Genomic DNA, 21,221 nt, shown 5'->3' with positions numbered 1-21,221 from the left:
GTTCTCATACATATCTGGTGGTGGTCGGTGGCTCTTCCCCAGCTCATCCTTACATGCACTGATTCAATTCAAGCAAGCTCACCGTTTGCAAGGACAGCACATAATTATGTCTCCCCCTCGCCGGGCTTCCATAATCAAGCATAGTTCGATCGCATAGGGATCGCTCAAACCAGCCGCCCTCGCCGGAAACTCTCACCATAACAAGATGGCTTTCAACAAGGTATGGCACGACAACATCGTCATTATCGTATGGCGTCATGCATGCCATAACCCCGGCAGGTTTTAATGAATAAAAAAATAAAAAAACACACATTTTATCACTACTGTCAGAGGGTTTCACAGTTAAACGTTTCCTTTCAGCAAAGGGATTGCACTCAACGTCGCCATTATCGTATGGCTATGCACGTCACCCACCTCTTTCAACAAAGATATCCAAACAATCATTCCCTCGCCGGAGGGCTTTCATATCAAACGTATTTCAACGAAGGGATTGCACGTAACGTCGCCATTATCGTATGGCTATGCACGTCACCCACCTCTTTCAACAAAGATACCCAAACAATCATTCCCTCGCCGGAGGGCTTTCATATCAAACGTATTTCAATGAAGGGACTGCACGCAATGTTGCCATTATCGTATGGCTTCATACACGTTGCCCAACTTCGGCAAAGATACCTCAAACATCTTTCCCTCGTTGGAGGGTTTTCATATCAAATGTCTTTCAATGAAGGGACTGCATGCAACAGTGCCATTATCGTATGGCTTTACACGCGTTCCCCACCTTCGGCAAGGATACCTCAAACAACTCTTCCCTCGTCGGAGGGTTCTCATATCAAATGTCTTTCAACGAAGGGACTGCACGCAATGTGCCATTATCGTATGGCTTTACACACGTTGCCCACCTTCGGCAAAGATCCCTCAAACAACTTTCCCTTGCCGGAGGGTTTTCATATCAAATGTCTTCAACGAAGGGACTGCACGCAACGCTGCCATTATCGTATGGCTTATACACGTTCCCCACCTTCGGCAAGGATACCTCAAACAACTCTTCCCTCGTCGGAGGGTTTTCATATCAAATGTCATCCTTCAACAAAGATACTGCACAACAACGCCGGCCTAACGTAGGACCGCATACCACGCTGCTCACCTTAGGCAGATTCTGCACAACCAGGGGCCTCAACGGACAGCCCAAAAAACACACCAAAAAAAAAAACCCCTTCCCATTGAAAAGGCTTCACACAACCATACCAGAGATATCACAAATTCCATGTCAATTCTGATGCACACATCTCTATTTTTCTTCTCCAGAATGAACGCCTAACACAAGACCCTGTTCGTACCAAACAGGATCATCTCTTATGGGGGTAGTATACTACTTTCTCTCTTTTTGGGGGTAGGCTCCTTGCTCCTGCCTCCTATCTCCGGCAGGACATGACTGTTCCGGGCACAACTCCCTCGGACCGCCGGACGGGGCCTACGCCAAAGAGAGAGAGACATTACCTTCTGTTTTACATTTATCAAATAAATGGCATCTTAAACCTCACTCAAGCCTGCGTGTCTTCCCGATAGAAATAGTATTTCTCATTTCTATATTCATAATATTTCCTATAATGCTACTTATATTAGTAGATAAAAGAGATTCCTCACAGTGACTTGGTCACAGTGAATGTCGGAGTGTTGAGTGGAGGATTTGATCCAGAAAAATGTAACCGTGGTTTTACTGTAGTAATATTGTAGTAACATACCTGTCAACACTCCTGTTTTTCATGGAAGTCTCTCGTATTTCACACCCATCTCCCGTCCCCCTCCCGTTTTGTTATTTCTCCCGGGAAACTCCCATAATTTGTATGGCCCAAACCTCGTTAAATGATAATCACATGAATATATTATTCCAAGGTTGTCCAGTTGCCAGATATTGTATGAAATGCATACTACTCACACAATCGTCACATCATACAAATTTCATCCCATTTGTGACATCAACCTGGCAACCTACATCCCAGTTGCACTGTTGATATATGCACAGCCAGAAGACATGGGAAGTTAAATCAAGCATCACTGGTAGATGTGAGAATACTCAGGCGGTGTTCCAGTGAAAAAAACTAACTAAATATACAGAAATTTAACAACAGCTGGACGGAAGAATTTTATTTAATATCTCAAAGCCATATCGACAATACCCACACCTTTTGCAAAGTGTGTCGCACTGATTTTAATATCGGATACAGTGGGAAAAAATATGTTATTCAGCACATTAAATCACAATGGCACAATTTGTATGTATTTAGACTGCCTTTGCCTTTCAGCAGAAGATGCTTTTTGTTGCTTTTTACAATTAGCGAAAACATCATCTGCACTTAGTGTAAATAGCCTCTGCCATTGCTTAATACAAACATTCTATAAACAAGAAGCTAACATTTCAGTTTAAACACAATATGGCCAGGTAGGCCTATTTTCTGAGCAACACAAACTGACAGCCAGTTTAGAATCACATAAACAAGCATACAGTGAAGCATGCTGTCGTGTATTGAGAGTACACCTAAACACTGAATGTCACTGTGTACTGATTATGTATAAAATGTACGGAGAGTAGAAGAAAAGAAGTTGTGAATATGTAAAATAAAGAGCATGTAGGGAACACACCACACATCCCAATAATGTTATACTAAATAACTATTTTCCCCATATCCTCTTTCTTGGAACGCAACATGCACAATCAGATTTGAAGACCAGAACTGATTTGAAGAACACAGCAGAGTTGTTGTATGACATTGGATACATTGTTATTCAGGTTTAATGGCCATATCTTCGAAAGAAGTCAAATCTATATTTTGGTTGCTGAATAGAAAGACTGATTTATTGAGGTTCCGAGCTTGTTTGTTTGTCATTGGCCAAATAAACAGCCTGGTCCTTTAACAATATTTGGAAAGATTAAAAATATTTAGGGTAATGAGGAGCAGTCTGTGAAATTCTACTGATGATCAAGTTTCCTTGAAACATCTTAATTGTGTACAAGAATGTGTGGAATAAAAAAAACAACAAAAAAAAAACACTAACAAGACTTTACAACAAATCAGGTTAGATGGTCTCTGTGTGTGTGCTGTGGAGTTGGATGGTGTTGAGCAGTGGCAGATGGACAGATAACTGAAACTAATTGCTCATCTTGGGTTTATATTTCCACACAAAGAAACAAACACATACAAATACTCAGGATTTGTGGATGCAATTTTTTGGCTTGGGGTCAAGATTTGAGTTGCAATTTTGAGGACTTGGCAAATGTTAGAATACTTGAGACTCATAGTTGTGTCCATTACAACAATTTCTTAGGAAAACAACAGATGTGTTTTGCAGAAAATAAATATTTTCCTATGTTATTGAAGATAACCAATTTAACTTTGACTGTGAGTGAAATGTAAATGCAATATCACAACAAAATCAACTCTTGTCAAGCCAAATGTAATTGTATAGCACCTTTCACAAGAGGCATTGTTTCAAAGCAGCTGTATTGAAAATGAAATTGAAATTAGGCTATTACAGAAAATAATTGAATATAATGTCAACATTAGTTATTTATGTTTAGAACTTTTAGTGGTTAAAATAAGTAAACTAAGTAAGTGTTGGGACAGTGGTTAAACAAAATGTTTTTTAATGAACTATATGTAAGTTTTAGTGTTAAAGTCTTTGAAGTCATCCCGAACTAACTGTGGAAATACACGTGGATGCATTGTCCTGCTGAAGCGGTCTCATATGCATCAACCCCAGCGGCGTGACCGCCGCGGAGGACGCCATATGCCCCAGGAGCATCTGGAAATGTTTTAAGGGGACCACCATGCCCGGCCTGAACGCGGTGAGGCATTTCAGCACTGACTGCGTGTGCTCGTTGGTAATGAGCGCTAACATTAAACTGTGTCTAACTCCATGCCGAGAAAAGAGATGCTTGCTCTTTTCCCAGTTGACCTGAAGCCCTAAACGGCTGAAGTGCCTGAGCACCTGGTCCCTGTATGCTCATAGTAACTCTCGGGAGTGGGCCAGGATGAGCCAGTCATCGAGGTAGTTGAGAATGCAGACGCCCACTTCCCGAAGGAGGAGGTCCTCGTCAGAACCGGCCGGCTGGGGGACAACAGTCGTGGGGCTGGAGGCGAGAGGTCTGCATCCAATGTGCTGGGACTGTTGAGGTGTGGCGGCAGAGTGCCGTGAGAATGGCATTTGCGAGTCAGGTGACCCAGAAACAAAGGGAATTGCTCTTTTATTGAGAATGTGGGTACCACAGCCTGAAGAGGGTGCGGCAAAGTAAATAAACTTAACTGAAAATTCTTCCGGCCCTCCACTAGGAGACGGAGTGGTCTGCTCACCAGCTCCGGATCAAACGTCTTGATCCCTGGGTCGTCCATCTCAGAAACACTTGGGAGCCTTCCGGGTCCTCGAAGGGGTTCATGAGACGGGGGTGTGCGCCTCCTATGGGTTGGTGGTGAGTGGTGCGACGGGGCATGATGTGAGATATGGCCTCCGTCTGCTTTTTCACCACTGAGAACTGCTGGGAGTGGCAATCGCCTGCCCGAGTGACCGCGCTGTGACCTTCGTGGCCCTGATGGTGAGGTCGGTCACTGAGCACAGTTCCTGCAGCACGTCGGGATCAGGACTACCCAAGTGCAGATTTTTGAGCCTTTGTCTGATGGACTTGCAGGAGGGCCATGGCATGCAGGGCTGTAGGCTTTGGAGGTCAGTGAAGACGTCATCCTACAGATCTTGGAGGGGAGCACATGGCTACTGACAGAAGGGTGTCCTCTACGAACTCGTCAGCTCATCATGCACTTCCGGGATGAAAGGAACGGGGGGGACGTGGCTTTGAGCGGCGCACAGACCCGAGGAACCAATCATCCAGCCGTGAAGGTTGTGTGGTGGACGGAGGGTTCCAGTCAAGCCCCACGCTGATGGCGGCCTGGGCAAGCATGTCGGACATCTGGGCATCAGCCTCAGACTGGGTGTGCTGGCTAGAAGGCGGCAGCCCAGTCGAGTCATCCGCGTCAGTCACCGGACCACTCTCAGATGCAGCGGCGAGCTCATCCGGCTCGGGGGGCTCAATAGGATAGGCAGGCTGGCCGTGAGGCGAGCCGCTGTTGCCTCGAGCCCGGACGGAAGTCAACGAGCGTGTCGGGGTGCGGGTGGTTTGCACCCAGCGAAACTGAGCCCGCTGCCATTCCCAAATCACCTCCATCGCCAGCCGGGTTGTCCTCAAACCTGTGGGAAGAAGGAGCAACGGGGGGGGGTCGGCTGTAGTGGTGCGGGTGGTTTGCACCCGGCAAAACTGAGCCCGCTGCCATTCCCAAATCACCTCCATCGCCAGCCGGGTTGTCCTCAAACCTGTAGGAAGAAGGAGCAACGGGGGGGGTCGGCTGTAGTGGTGCGGGTGGTTTGCATCCGGCGAAACTGAGCCCGCTGCCATTCCCAAATCACCTCCATCGCCAGCCGGGTTGTCCTCAAACCTGTGGGAAGAAGGAGCGATGGGGGGGGGTCGGCTGTAGTGGCGTTCCTTCTGAGGAAGGAAAGCAGCGTCCGCAAAGTTGCCATGGTCATGTTCTCGCTGTGAGACCATGAGCCATCCACAAATGCTGCCTCGGTGTGATCGCTGCCCTGACACACGAGACAGTGCCTGTGGCCGTCAGGAGCGGAGAGTACTCTACTGCATCCAGGAACTACACAGGGACGGAAGGGCATCTTTATAAAGACGCGTCCTGAAAAGGACATTCAACGCCAACTGTGTATATTGCTCTTTTAGAAAAAATTACTTTTTCAGAGAAATAAACGCTTACTGCGCTGTCGAAGCACCCAGGGGCAAAGCTGCACTGCCGTGCAGAGAAGGATAAAGCTGCCGATATACACCGTAGATCGAACAGCAATCGCTCAGAGATAGCAGGAAACAGACTGTGACTCGCAGCTTGCTGCACAGACAACCAGTCTGCTCCGAAGAACATTTCTGAATGAAACAGACGCATTTCCCTCCCTTTATACCCGTAAGTCCGGGGGCGGTACATGCAAATTCTGTCTGCCAATTTCTCATTGGCCTTTTCTAATAGATCAGAGATGCAAAAGGCTCTCAAGAGAGACCCCTAGTGTCACTTATTTGACACAACATCAAAGTGAGCGACAGACAGGGAACACAAGGTTTAGACAGGGAAAGTAATAGAATAAAAATTAGCGTAGATGTCATTCACTTTAGCAGGGTTAAAGAATAAGAGAAGTGTTTTTGGTTCTGGCAGACCTAACTAAAGCAGCATAATTGTGAATTGAGGGATAAATTATGTGTATTCCTTGCTGAATAGATAAGTCTTTAGTCTAGAATTAAACTGAGATAGTGTCTTTGTTCTGAACACTGAACACTCTTTGCCAATTTGATGTTAAAATAACTGCAGCCCATAAAATTTGGATGAAAAATAAACCATATCTATTGACAATTTTTGTTTATAAAAATATACACCAAGTCATGTGTGGAGTACAACAGGGCTAAAGGTCCTCCAGGGTAAATTGGCCTTTAGGCTAAAGGCCCTCTGGTGTAAAGGCCCCCCATAGAAAATACCATCTCTGGTTAAAAGGGCCAGAAAATGACTTCATTTGGCAGAGGAGGAAGATGCAGAATACCTTATATTCAGAAAATTTGTTTTCCATGTGCAGCAGCATGATTCTCAATAGAGATTCATATGTAAAAAAAATCCACAAACTAATATTATAAGTCCAAGATAGACACCGTTCAGTCACTAAAAGCAGTATTTTTGTATTAAACAGTTCTTATTCTGCTAAATAAAATGTGATGTAAAAAAAAAAAACGTGTGGCCGGCGTGCAAATTCGATCGTATAACCATGTTCGATTGTTTTTGCACCCATTCTGAAATACCCGTTAGGGCTTGCCAGGCTTCCACATAACAGGACGGAGGACAATTTGGTTTGCTCACTGTATGATATAATGCGTCGCTCACGATCGGGAAGTGGATGCTCATAATGTGTTTGATTTGAAGAGGAAAAGGGCTCTTTATTGAGAATGTGTGTGCATTTGCAACAAGTACTGTATTCTTTTTTGTATTCATTGCAATTTTGGGGTGGGATGGAGTGGGGGTCTGGGGGTTTGTTTCGCCGGCGCGAGGTGTGCACTAATACTGCTGCTTCCATTTGGGCCACGGCTTGCATGGTCTCACAGGTGACAGTTTCGCTCCAAAACATGCAGGACTCAAACACCAAAACCAATATTAAAATATTGGCATTATTGTAGAGAGGTTTCAACGAGGCTGTGTAAGAAGACTCTCCACATATGAGTTAATAAACACAATGTCATGTGTACTGAGTCTTAAGGGAACAGAGTGAATATTCATGTTGTAGCGTGAGGCACATACAGAGGACATACTTATTTAATTAAATAGCAGCCTTTTTCAGTTTAATAATTGCTTTGAGTCACGTAGCAACTGGCTCTTCCAGAGTGGTAATCTGCTGTCATAACGTCAGAGCTCTTTCAAACAACAAAACAACACAGAAACACTTCAAAATAAAAGGTAAAGTTATGGGAAAAAAATTATGACAGAAATATATTACTACTGTAATGTTATGTAATATTCACTGTAATACTACTACTACTACTACTACTACTTCTAATAATAATAATAAATCAGTAGCAATTGTAATATACTTAAGCAGTATCTAACATCTGTGATACTGTTATGCAGCACTTCATTTGACAACATATAACTAATGTTGTATTTTAGATTGTGCTGTGAGGTTCTGTATATAAAAGCACTTAGTTTGATAAAGAAATAATTCAATATTATTGTAACGCAGTTCCATGGAAAGGAGAAGGCGAGAACCGGCTTGGCAATGTAAATAATATTTTAATGAGTTACTTAAACAAAAGACAAAAACACACATGACAGCCTTTATCCCTCTCGGAGGCTTTTAGCCTGATAAGGGACCGGGTGTGTATAATCACGACATGGCCCCACCCTCCGCCCTCGTTCTCTCGTAACCCCCTTTCCCTGGGGGAGGTCGTTCCCTAAGCCCCATCTGCCGGAAGGTTATCCCCTTCTACCTGGATGAGGGAGGGGACAAGGGGAGGGAAACAGAAATATTGAAAATGGAGAGGAACTTCCTGTAACAGTGTAGCACCCCCCAAAAAAACACTGTAAAATTTAAACGAGAGGGAAAAGGCCAACACGGATCAGCAGTGAGAGAGAGAGAGAGAGGAGAGAGAGATGACAAAAAAACACTTACTCGCCAGTTCTCCGATACACCGTAGCTTGTTCCTCGGCCACTCCTCCACCCTCTAACAGATGACAGCTGTGCCTCTCCGGGCGGATCGGAGGCAGTCGTCCAGCCCCTGGCGAACGGAACGCCCCGCCACATTCTCAGGGGCCTTTCCTCTGCTTCCAGTCGGCTGCTCCGTTGGGGTGGATGGCAGTGGAGAGAACTCTACTACGGCATATCACTCCTCCTTCCCGGATTTTGACACCAGTGTAAAGGGATCAATGAAAAGGAGGAGGCGAGAACCGGCTTGGCAATGTAAATAATATTTTAATGAGTAACTTAAACAAAAGACAAACACACACACATGACTGACATGTCTGTAAATGATCTCTCTCTTGTCCGCAATTGGCCTTTATCCCTCTCGGAGGCTTAATTAGCCTGACAAGGGACTGGGTGTGTATAATCACGACCCGGCCCCACTCTCCGCCCAGTCACAATTATGTTGAAAATGAATTGTTATATTTTCATTTGATTAAATTTTTAATGAATTAATTTATTTTAACACCATATTGATGATAAAATTGAAATAAACTGTTGATATGGAGTTCAGAAAAAAAAACAGGTATTAATATGGTATTGGCAAATAAAAAATATGAAGTATCGGTACTCATTCTCAAAAAAAATTATCAGGACATACTTAATTTTACCCCATGCTTTGGGGCCTTTTAAACTGAAGTGAACTCAGCAAAAAAATTAATGTCCTCTCACTTTCAACTGCTTTTATTTTCAGCAAACTTAACTTGTGTAAATATTTGTATGAACATAAAAAGATATAACAACTAAGACATAAACTGAACAAGTTTCACAGACATGTAACTGTCAGTATCTGGTGTGGCCACCAGCTGCATTAACTACTTCAGTGCATCTCCTCCTCCTTTACTGCACCATATTTGCCAGTTCTTTCTGTGAGACATTACCCCACTCTTCTGGGGGGAATGGCACTAGCCCTCACCCTCTGATCCAACAGGTCCCAGACATGCTCAATGGGATTGATATCAGGGCTCTTCTCTAGCCATGGCAGAACACTGACATTCCTGTCTTGCTGGAAATCACGCACAGAACGAGCAGTATGGCTGGTGGCATTGTCATGCTGGAGCGTCATGCCAGGATGAGCCTGCAGGAGTGGTACCACATGGAGGATGAGAATGCCTTCCCTGTAACGTACAGCGTGAGATTGCCTGCTATGACAATAAGCTAAGTGCAATGATACACCGCCCCAGACCATGAAGGACCCTCCACCTCCAAATCGATCCCGCTCTTGAGGAAAGGCCTCGGTGTAACATTTATTACTTTGACGATAAACGTGACTCCGGGCATCACCCCTGGTGAGACAAAACTGCGACTCATCAGTGAAGAGCACTTTTTGCCAGTCCTGTCTGGTCCAGCAAAGGTGGGTTTGTGCCTATAGGCAACGTTATTGCCGGTGATGTCTGGTAAGGACCTGCCTTACAACAGGCCTACAAGCCCTCAGTCCAGACTCTCAGCCTATTGCAGACAGTCTGAGCACTGATGGAGGGATTGTGTTTTCCTGGTGTAACATGGGCTGTTGTTGTTGCCGTCCTGTACCTGTCTGTGGCAGCGGGATCGTGGTCAAGCGCCCGTACGGGAGAGGAAAGCGGTAAACACATGTCTCTAATTCCAGTGAGCACGAGGAGAGCGGCATAAAAGCAGACACAGAGCCTCCAGTTGAGAGAACCCGACAAGCCAACCCAGTGTGCTTGTGTTCTATTGTATTGTATTGTAGCGTATTGTAGCGTAGTGTATCTTTGTAAAGTATTGGGAGAAACATGGCAAATAAAGCCTTACCTTTTAGTTGGAGCCTCGTTTCCTGTCATCTTTCCTGTGAGGGTTGTTACACTGGTGCCGAAACCCGGGAATTAATTTTTTTTTTTTTAATTCCAAGCATGGAGAAAGGTCGCCCCATAGAGTCCTCCCAGCTGGCGGAGGTCACTAACACTCCGCAAACTTTACGAGCTCTTGGGCATTAAGTCGATTCGCACTAGCGTTTACCATCCCCAGACCGATGGCCTAGTGGAACGATTTAATAAAACGCTCAAGAACACGATTCGTAAATTCGTACACTATGATGCTAGAAATTGGGATAAGTGGCTAGACCCCCTGTTGTTTGCAGTACGAGAGGTCCCACAAGCCTCCACAGGCTTCTCCCCATTTGAGCTGCTGTACGGGCGATGCCCACGAGGGGTCCTTGACGTCATCCGTGAAGCTTGGGAGGAGGGCCCTTCTAATAGCAAAAATGAAATTCAGTTTGTTCTCGATCTTAGAGCAAAACTCCACACACTGGGGCGACTAACACAGGACAATTTGCTCCAGGCTTACCCAAACATAAAAAGAAAATAGTTCGGGAGGAATTAGATGCGATGCTTGAGATGGGAGTAATGGAGGAATCCCACAGTGATTGGTCCAGCCCGGTTGTTCTTGTTCCCAAGAGCGATGGGTCTGTTCGATTCTGTGTGGATTACAGAAATGTCAACGTGGTGTCTAAATTTGACACGTACCCAATGCCCCGTGTTTGTGAACTGCTCGATTGGTTAGGTACTGCTCGATTTTATTCGACCTTGGATTTAACAAAGGGTTATTGGCAGATCCCCTTGACACCAATGTCCCGTGAGAAAACAGCGTTCACTACGCTGTTTGGATTACACCAATTTGTGATGCTTCCTTTCGGTTTGTTTGGGGCTCCAGCCACATTTCAACGACTCATGGATAGGATCCTCAGACCTCACACCGCGTATTCCGCTGCCTATTTGGATGATATCATCAATTATAGCAATGATTGGCAGCGGCACATGCAATATCTGAGGGCCGTCCTGAGATCGCTGAGGCAGGCGGGGCTCACGGCAAACCCCAAGAAGTGTGCGGTTGGGCGTGTGGAGGTACGGTACCTGGGGTTCCACTTGGGTCATGGCCAGGTGCGTCCCCAAATTGATAAGACCACGGTGATTGCGACTTGCCCTAGACCTAAGACCAAAAAGGGGGTGAGGCAGTTCCTGGGGCTGGCTGGCTATTATAGAAGGTTTGTGCCTAATTATTCGGATGTCACCAGCCCGCTGACTGACCTCACTAAAAAGGGGGCTACAGATCCGGTTCAATGGTCGGAGCAGTGTCAACAGATGTTTACGCAGGTTAAAGCCGCACTTTGTGGGGGGCCGCTTCTTCATGCACCTAACTTCTCTCTCCCTTTTATTTTGCAGATGGACGCTTCAGACAGAGGGCTGGGGGCCGTACTCTCGCAGGTGGTGGAGGGGGAGGAGCGCCCAGTGCAGTACATTAGCCGGAAGCTCTCTTTGAGGGAGACTAAGTACAGCACCGTGGAGAAGGAATGTTTGGCCATCAAGTGTGCGGTCCTCACCCTCCGGTATTACCTGCTGGGGCGGGCCTTCACCCTCTGCTCGGATCACGCCCCACTCCAGTGGCTCCACCGCATGAAAGATACTAACGCCCGGATCACCCGTTGGTACCTGGCTCTCCAGCCCTTTAAATTCAAGGTGGTCCACAGACCGGGGTTGCAGATGGCTGTCGCCGACTTTCTCTCCAGAAATGGGGGGGGGGGGTGGTAGACAGGCTGGATGGCACCCCGGCCTGAGTCGGGTATGTGGCAGCGGGGGTGTGGTCAAGTGCTCGTCCGGGAGAGAAAAGCGGTAAGGGCGGTAAGGGACACCTGAGCTAAATTATGCCTAACACATGTCTCTAATTCCAGTGAGCATGAGGAGAGCGGCATAAAAGCAGACACAGAACCTCCAATCGAGAGATCCCGACAAGCCAACCCAGTGTGCTTGTGTTCTATTGTATTGTATTGTATTGTAGTGTAGTGTATCTTTGTAAAGTACTGGGAGAAAGACGGCAATTAAAGCCTTACCTTTTAGTTGGAGCCTCGTTTCCTGTCATCCTTCCCGTGAGGGTTGTTACACTGTCCCACAGATGTGATATTCAGATGTATCTGTAACACTTGGGTGTCACTGGATACAAGAGGAGATGCAGGAGTAGGAACTTTAGATTCTTTATTCACAATCACTTGAGTAGAGCAAACACTGGAGTAGAGCAAACATAACAATATAGGTGGGCATAATGGAGTAATCAGGGCAGTGACTTATGGAAAATGTAGTGAGGGAGAGAACTTCAAATTAAGAGTCCTTGAATAAGGTGCAAACAGACTGTGACTGTACCGATCCTGTGCAGGTGTTGTTACATGTGGTCTGCACTGCGAAAACAATCAGCTGTCCTTCCTGTCTCCCTGTAGCACTGTTTTAGGTGTCTCACAGTACGGACATTGCAATGTATATCCACGGCTCTGCCCCTTGAGCCTTCTGCAGCTCCACCCCCAGAGTCCTCCATGGCTCCGCCTTCCATGGCTCTGCCTTGTGGCTCCGCTAGTGCCCACTCCCAGGCCTCCAGACCCAGACCCTGTGATTAGAAAACATCGTTGCCTGATTGTACAATTGTGGCTGAACAAAAATAAATGCCTGATCAATCATCTAGTCGGATCCAATATTGTTTGATATATCCATTGACAAAAAATAAATGTTTAATGATTTTTAGGACATTAAATTCAATTATGACTATATGTCATTGTGATGTACTATACTATAAATTGACCATCAAGATGAATTCATCCTGATGGTCAATTTATACTGCACATCACAGCAAGTGTTCACTGATTAACCCAAATCATTTTGTAGAGGTAAGCCTGTTCCTGCAGTTGCTCTGAATAAAGCATTATAATTGGCAAATGTCAACCTCCATGGTCATGGATAGATAAATAAAAAAATACTTGAGAAAAAGCTGGGAAAGATGTCTGATTGCCTAATGCTTGTGCATCTCTCATCCCACCTGCCGCTGTGAGAGAAGCCTCTACCCTGCTGTTGTTTACCTTATGAAGAACGATAAGTCTCTCTGACAACATTACACAAAGTGATGCATGATCTAGTGTAAGCACACACTGGTGTAGACAGACTTGCACGCACATACGTATACACACGCAAATAATTCAAAGCATGCCTTTTCATTTCCTCTCCCGACCTGTCACCCTCCATTTCCCTGCTCTAATTGGATAACACTGTAGTTTGATTTCACTGAAGCCAGCAGGCCTCCATACTGTTTAAAGCATGTGATTCGAATTTGATCCAGTCTTTGTTTACAACATCATCTTGTTATTAATGTCATGGCACAGCGCCATGTGTCTCTGTGACCTCCTGTCCGTGAATACAGGTCAGTGTGCCAATTTTCTGCTCCTCTGATGACAGGGGTCATTTAAATCACCCAGCATTTTCAAATACTTTTTTTTACAAGTTTTATTATATAACCTTGCAGAGTCCTTTTTATAAAAAAAAAAAAATAAATTGTTTTCCCAGTTGCCAGAGATAAGGGGTCTGTCTTAATGCATTGCTTGTTTGACTGTCTGGGTTAAAGAGATTAATTGTGTTGGCGTGAAGGTTTGTTTTAATACCATGGAGGATGGTACAATCTAAGTAATGACAACCCTACAAGAACTTTGAGAGAACTCTATGCTTTTTAGGATCAGAGATTAATGTCAAAATTAATACAGCAGAGGAAAAGCCAGATTATGTTAATTAGGTACACTTTTAAGAGAGCAATAAAGAGGTTTCATATTTCTAGTACAAGTCATGTCTAGATGTAGGGCTTCAACAACTAAAGGATAAAATCGCTAATTATCGATAATGAAAATCAATGAATTTCATTATTTATTAGTTGGTTATGCGCAGTGAGCACATAGAAACTCCATTAGGGAAGTCACTTTACAGAAGCGAAAAACAAGAAGAGACAAGTTGAGGTGGGAAAAAAAACCTGATCCAAGTTTTCCAGTGCATGACAGCACTTTATAAACAATTCAAAGAAGACCATAATAAGCATACTGTTTAGTGTGGAACGGTTGCTGCATCAGGTGCGTTGAAAGAGGGCATGTGCTGATTGATGTGCTTAAGAGGTGTTTCTTCTCCAGCACATAAACTTACATTTTACTGCTATTTACTATGTTTTATAATGAATACATGTTATGAATTAAAAATTAGGTGCATAATTCCATGTATTTCACAAAACTGCATGTTTTACCTTATGCAAGTCTCCATTAAATTTCACTGAGCAAGCAAGCATGCATTGATTCCAATTAAATGGATCACATTGGTGAAAGGGAGCGCAATAAATTGGATTAAAATGTGCTTTACACTTAAGTACTTGTATAACATCATATGTCTTTTACAGTTTGAATGTAATCAATTGTACCATTTTCATGGATATTTCTCAGTGGTTCGGCCTTTCCAGTGGCTTGGTACAGTGTTGTGGCAAGGGGTACACAATATCTCATTCCCTCCATCAGGGAACAGGGGTTACATTAGTAACCTAGACATTCCCCTTCTGTCACTTACTCAACGTTGTGTCGATTAACATGCAAATTCTGTTCGCCTTTTCTCATATTCAGAGGTATCCGAGGCTCTCGAAAGAAGCCCCTTGTGTCACCGCAATCGACAAAACTTCGAGTGAGTGACAGAAGGGGAATATTATTTTACTGGATGTGCATACATATATAATATTTTTGAAAAGAATAGTTTAGAAACGTAACAAGAAACAACACTATTTTAAAATGTATTACATTAATTTTAAATAATTAAAATGTATAATAAGTGGCAGTGCACAAGCAAATGTATCTAACAATATTTTGTATTTTTCCGCTGAGCAGAATTATTAACATTTCTATTCTGGTGTCACCATTGCCCTCTGCTGAGCTGATTTTTTTCCCCACTCTATCCCCGATGGTTCATTTTACACTTTAATGAACAATACTTTTTGTTAAGTTTTAGAAGTAAAAGAAAGGAGCTGTTTTCCATGTGTCCTGAAATAAATAATTATAATAATAAATTTAAACTGAACCTTTAATGATTCAGGCTTTGTTAAAAGTTTTGTAAGTGTATAGAATCTGGAATTCAGTACTGTAAATTGAACAAAATCCTTATGCCCTTTATCATTACAGTTTTTTAACCATATTTTAATAAAATACAGGAAAAAAAATGTTTTTTTATCTGATTAATCAGTTAATCTAAGGAATAATCGTAGATTAATCAATTACCAAAATAATTGTTAGTTGTAGCCCTAATAAGATTTTATTTCAGTCTATTATCAGGCTTAATCAAAATACTGTAAATGTTTGATCTGTTGCAGACTTTTTGACATCCCATAGTTTTCTTAAAGATGTGTGAATTATTTTTAATTATTATTATTAAGTGGCAGTATTAGCACTGTGTTTCTGCACCACTAGCATTACCAAAAGGAATTACAAAAATAAACATGGCTTTCAAGCAGTTTTCCCAAATACTCACACCATCTGCCATTGGTTGGCAAACAGATAGCCCCACCTCAAACTTATGGCCCCAAACTTTTGAATGACAGTGTATATAAGTAAGTATAAGTATATATATATATATATATATATATATATATATATATATATATATATATATATATATATAAATAAGTAAATATACTGTGTGTAGGCATAATGCTATTATAGCTATGGGAGTACAGCATAGTACTCTGTGCGAGTGGCAAGAGTTTTGTAATATTACAGTTTTTCTCAATTGTTTACACACAAATTCTGGTACTTGAGACACAATGACCACAATATGTAACTCATTCACCAACCACCTGAACCAATTCTGCTAAACTACAAGCACAATTCCTGCTTTACACTTAAATTGCAGTTCTAAAACACACTTTTTTCAAAACACTACAAACAATTCTCTGCTTTTGGCACAATTTTCATGCAGAAAATATCTTGTTTTCACAAGGAACACACTGCCATTCAAATATGCACACTGACTCATCACAAGGGCAAACACCCGTCACACAGTTTTACAATTAGCAATCAGAGCTTTAGCATAAAAGGGCAACAGGTGAGCTATTCAATGGATGCCAACATTGGAAACAGAGGCAGAGCCAGAGGAGTGATAGTAAGAGGAGGAGGACGGGAGGACGAGGACGAGGACGAGGAAGGCCAAGGACCGTAATCTCTGATGAGATCCGAGCCACTTTGGTTGATCATGTGGTCAACCATGGTCTAACAATGAGGGAGGCTGGGCAAAGAGTACAGCCAAATCTGAGCAGGTACGCTGTAGCATCCATCAGGTAAGATAATAGGTAAGAAATCTACTCTCACTAGAAAATTGCAGTACTGCATATCAATACAGTACTCAATGAGTACAGTAGTACAGTATTGCCTGTGGACTGTTCTGTAGGACTGTAAAAATACTGTAAAGTATGTTTCAAGTATTTAGGAAATGTATACCTACTTTGTATTTACAGTATTTTACTATTTGTTTGGCAGAACTGAAAGATTACCAACACAAGGTGGTCGGGAACGTGTTCTGTCTCCTGAACAGGAAACTGAAATCATAAACGTGATCCTAGAAAACAACGCCATAACATTACAGCAAATACAAAGAAAAATAATAGAAAACAATTACATATTTCAAAATATTGATAGGGTAAACATATCAACACTGGACTGTGTCTTGTGCAGAAATCATCTCAGGATGAAGCAGGTCTACAGGGTGCCATTTGAACGCAATTCAGAAAGAGTCAAAGAATTGCGATATAACTATGTGCAAGTGAGTCCCACAATTGTTGCATACTCTCAACACTGTATACAGTAAATTATACATATTTCAATATTGTAATCATAATGATTGTGTTTCACAATAGTGACCACTCATGTCTATTTCTGATATTGTCATGAGTGTTTCAGAGAGTCCTTGAGCTAGAGGTGGCTGCAGTGGAGCACCAGTTCATCTTCATTGATGAGGTTGGGTTCAAACTCACAGAAAGACGAAAGAGGCGAAGGAATATCATCGGCCAGCGTGCCATTGTTGAAGTCCCTGGCCAGCGCGGAGGGAACATCACAATGTGTGCAGCGATTACCCACCACGGCGTCATCCATCACCATGCTACCCTTGGCCCCTACAACACCGCCCATCTGATCACATTCCTGGACACCCTACACAACACACTCATTCCACCAGATCAGGTAGATGGCCCAGAGCAGCTCAGGTACGTTGTCATTTGGGACAACGTAAGTTTCCACAGGGCTGCTCTGGTTCGTAACTGGTTCACTGCCCACCCACGCTTTTTAGTTGTTTATCTCCCTCCATATTCTCCATTCCGCAATCCTATTTTTTCTGCCTGGAGATGGAAAGTGTATGACCGAAATCCACAAACGCGTATACCTCTTCTCCAAGCTATGGAGGACGCATGTGGAGATATAGCAGCTGATGCATTTCATGGCTGGAATCGCCATGATAGACGATATTTCCCCCGCTGCTTGGCCAGGGAAAACATTGCTTGTGATGTGGATGAGGTGCTGTGGCCAGACCGCAACAGAAGAGAGGATGCAGCATAGTTTTTTTTAGTTTTTTTTTTTACTGTAACTGTGTACAGTAAATTCTTCTGTTGTTTTGTATGTAGTGTATGTGCAACATTGTGTTGGTTGGGAATGGGATGTACACTGTGTACATTGTTTTTGTGGGAAAAATAAAATATATTTGTTACAGTGTATTTGTGTGTTCTGAGTATAAAAACAATATTCTCAAATATTTTACAACACACTCATGTATGTACTGTCTGTAGTAAGTGTAACACTGAACAAAAAAAAGGCCTAAGTCATTATGATGAATGGAGAAGAAGTGTTTTCCATTCATCATAGTGTTTTACATTGAGCACATCACTGTTCAACTGGTTCTTATAAATGTCTATTCATATGATGGTTTGTGTGTCATTTGAAAACAAAATACCATTTTGAGAAGAAATAACATTGTTTTGAATGTAAAGTTTCATTTTGCAGGAGAATTGAGGGGTTTTGCACATTGTGTGTGTGTTTTTTGATTTGTGTGTAAAGTTCTGAGAATATGAGGCATTCTTTCAGAAAATGTGTGTAAACAATCGAGAAAAACTGTAAGAAAGGGCAAGACTGCTTCAACTAGACCAAATTCAAAACGATTGGAGAAAGTCATACATTTCAAGCAGAAAAAAAACTTGATGAGCACAGGAGTATAAGTTTCAGCATTGTAAGTCTTCCCGGAGGTGAGATATGCAGTCCATATACAATTTATCCCATTCAATATTTTAGGTGGTTCATGGACAGTCAAATTTTGAGGTTTTGAAGGGTGTATGTTGTTCAAAGGGAGTCATATAGTCACCCAAATATCATTTTTAATTCATAAATTGATAATGGATCTTGTCACAATTTGAAAATGGGATCATCCCAGATTCAATCTATTTTATGGGCGACAAATAGGTGAACTGTGGAAAATCTTGTTTTAGGACAATTATTAGTATTTGTATGTGATAATTTTCATAAAACCACCTGTTCATGATTCAACATACAAAATGTAACATATCTATGCAATTTATAACTCATAATTGTGTGTAATATGCTTAAAAAAGAACTGTCCACAAACCATATATTTGCATCCATTAAATAAGTTGCAGATGGGACCTTACTTTTGGACTTAGAATTTTTTTGAGAAAGTATTGCCACAACAAATGACTTTATTAGCATGTATATTAAATAATAACAACCAAACCTCATGTATGGAAATCAGGACACTCCTAAAAATTCATTTTGTAACTTTAAACTCATTAAACACTTAATTAGGTAAAAAATGACTGTCCATGAACCATGTATTTGCCACCATTAAAATAAGTTGTACGTGGGCACTTCCTGCAAGACTAAGCAAAAACACAGGTTTGAAAGTGCAGAAAATAGGCAGTCTGTGGGCAATCATGATTATGGTTTTTATTGCCATTTGCATGTCATATTACCAATAAAACCTTATGTATAACACTCAGGGCACGCCTATAAATGCATTTATGTAACTTACAACTTTTAAAAATGTATAATTAGCCAAAAATTACTGTACATGGATCACCTATTTGGCAGCCTTGCAATAGATTGCAATAGCTAGACCAATGCATTTTCATAAAGGGTCTGTGGACGACATCCCTAATCCAGTCAATTAAATGTAACAAAGGTCAAAGGATCACGAAACTCTGGAGATGGTCTAAGAGCACCCTAATGAGATGCATATGTCAATTTAGGGGCATTTGGAACTTTCTGAGGACCGTCCACCAACCACTTATAAATTGTTGGTGGGACTTTTCTAGAAAGGTCCTGTGGCCCCCAAATTTCACATGGTGGTAGCCTGATATCCCTAAAAATGAGGCTCTAGAAAAATAAAAATACTTTGATTTCAAGCAAGATTCTCTGACTCAGGCCTCTTGCACTTGTAGCTTGACAAAGGCTCTTGAATGATTAAAGACAACTAGGGTTAGGGTTGGGGTTGGGATCTACACTCAGGAAGGTTCTAGGGACCCCAAATTTGGGGCCCCGATTTGGGGGGGGCCTGGCATTCAAGGAACTCACATTTCAAGGTCACGTGGCCTTCGGAACCACCTTTTCTAGATGTCCCACTTGCCCATTAAACCAATACAATTCTAAAGGTGTTTCATGGACAGCTTTAAATTTGGTGCTAAGAACTGAGGACTTTGAATGCTTTATCAATGGGCCCTCAGAAACAAAATCTAAAAAATCTGTGTCCCTCATTGATTGGAAAGTACTGTATAAATTTAAGAAATATATTAATAGAAAAAATAACTTCTCTTGAATGAAATCACTTTTCATTCACAAGTCATTCAGGCTTCAAAGTTTGTACACTTACTAAGGGGCCCCTGAGAGGCTACATATTTCAAATTGGAGTCATTTGGAGCTTTCTGAGTGGCATCCACCAAGCCGCTAGTGAATATGAATGGTTTAAATTGTACGTGAGATGCACTCTAGCATCGCTCTATAAGATCCTATGGAGCCCAAATTTCACACGGAGACAAATAGAATGCCTCTTATCGACATAATAAGAGGATTAAGGCCTCAAATGAAAAATAAATATTTTCATTATTTTCAATAGATCTCTCTGCCTGTTATAGTAGCCTATGAGACAGACTGCCTGAGAGGCTTAAAAGCACCAGTACATTCATCAGAACATTTTTTGTTATTAGCATGAGTTTTGGGATTAAACCACATGCATGGCTCTAGTGCTTCTCATTGAACAAGTTTACATAACCCACAAGTCTTGAAAATTTTGATTTTGCATAAAAAAATACCGTCCCCATACCACCTATTTGGCGGCCTTGAAATAGATTGCACATGGGCACTTCCTGTGACCTAGTGAAAATTGCACACTGTGGAGTCATTTCGAGCTTTCTGAGGGGTGTCTACGAAACATCTATAGAAATTAATGGAATAAATTGCTCATGAGATGCACCCTGGCAGCATCCTCAGAGGTCCCAGAGAAGAAAATTTCACAGAGTGACCCCTCGTGGAACTCTTGAAGACATACAGAGAGGGCTAACAATTTCAGTGAAGCTTTGGTTGAACATCAGATAACACTTTTAAAGGATTCTGGGCAGGCACAGCGTGTGCCCCATGAGGAAATAAAAAAAAAAACACTTATCCGGTGCATGTGGGATGCCTGGGTGCTGCCAGGAACAAATTAGGGGGAAGTATGGCATCGGGGGGCACACAGGGGACAAAGGCATGCCAAAGTGGTATTTAGTGGGTAAGGAGATAAATAGTGGTTATGTGGTCGGTAGGAAGACTATGAGGAAAAATAGTGGGTAAGGGGGACACAGGAAGTGAGTTTGCGGACAAGAAGATGACTGTGAGGAAGAATATTGGGTAAGAGGGACACAGGAAGTGAGTTTGTGGACACATGAAGACTAGTGGGTTTGTGGACAAATAGGGGCTCTGTGGATGCTGTTTACATTACTAAATGGCCCGTGGGCGATAGGTGGCTCCTGGGCACATCCCGAAGTGACAATGACAACTCAAAGCTGATCTTAGAGGTGTCCATATTACAAGC

The sequence above is a fragment of the Xyrauchen texanus genome, chromosome 4 (assembly GCF_025860055.1).
Source record: "Xyrauchen texanus isolate HMW12.3.18 chromosome 4, RBS_HiC_50CHRs, whole genome shotgun sequence".
NCBI lineage: Eukaryota > Metazoa > Chordata > Actinopteri > Cypriniformes > Catostomidae > Xyrauchen > Xyrauchen texanus.
This window is presented reverse-complemented; position numbering follows the sequence as displayed.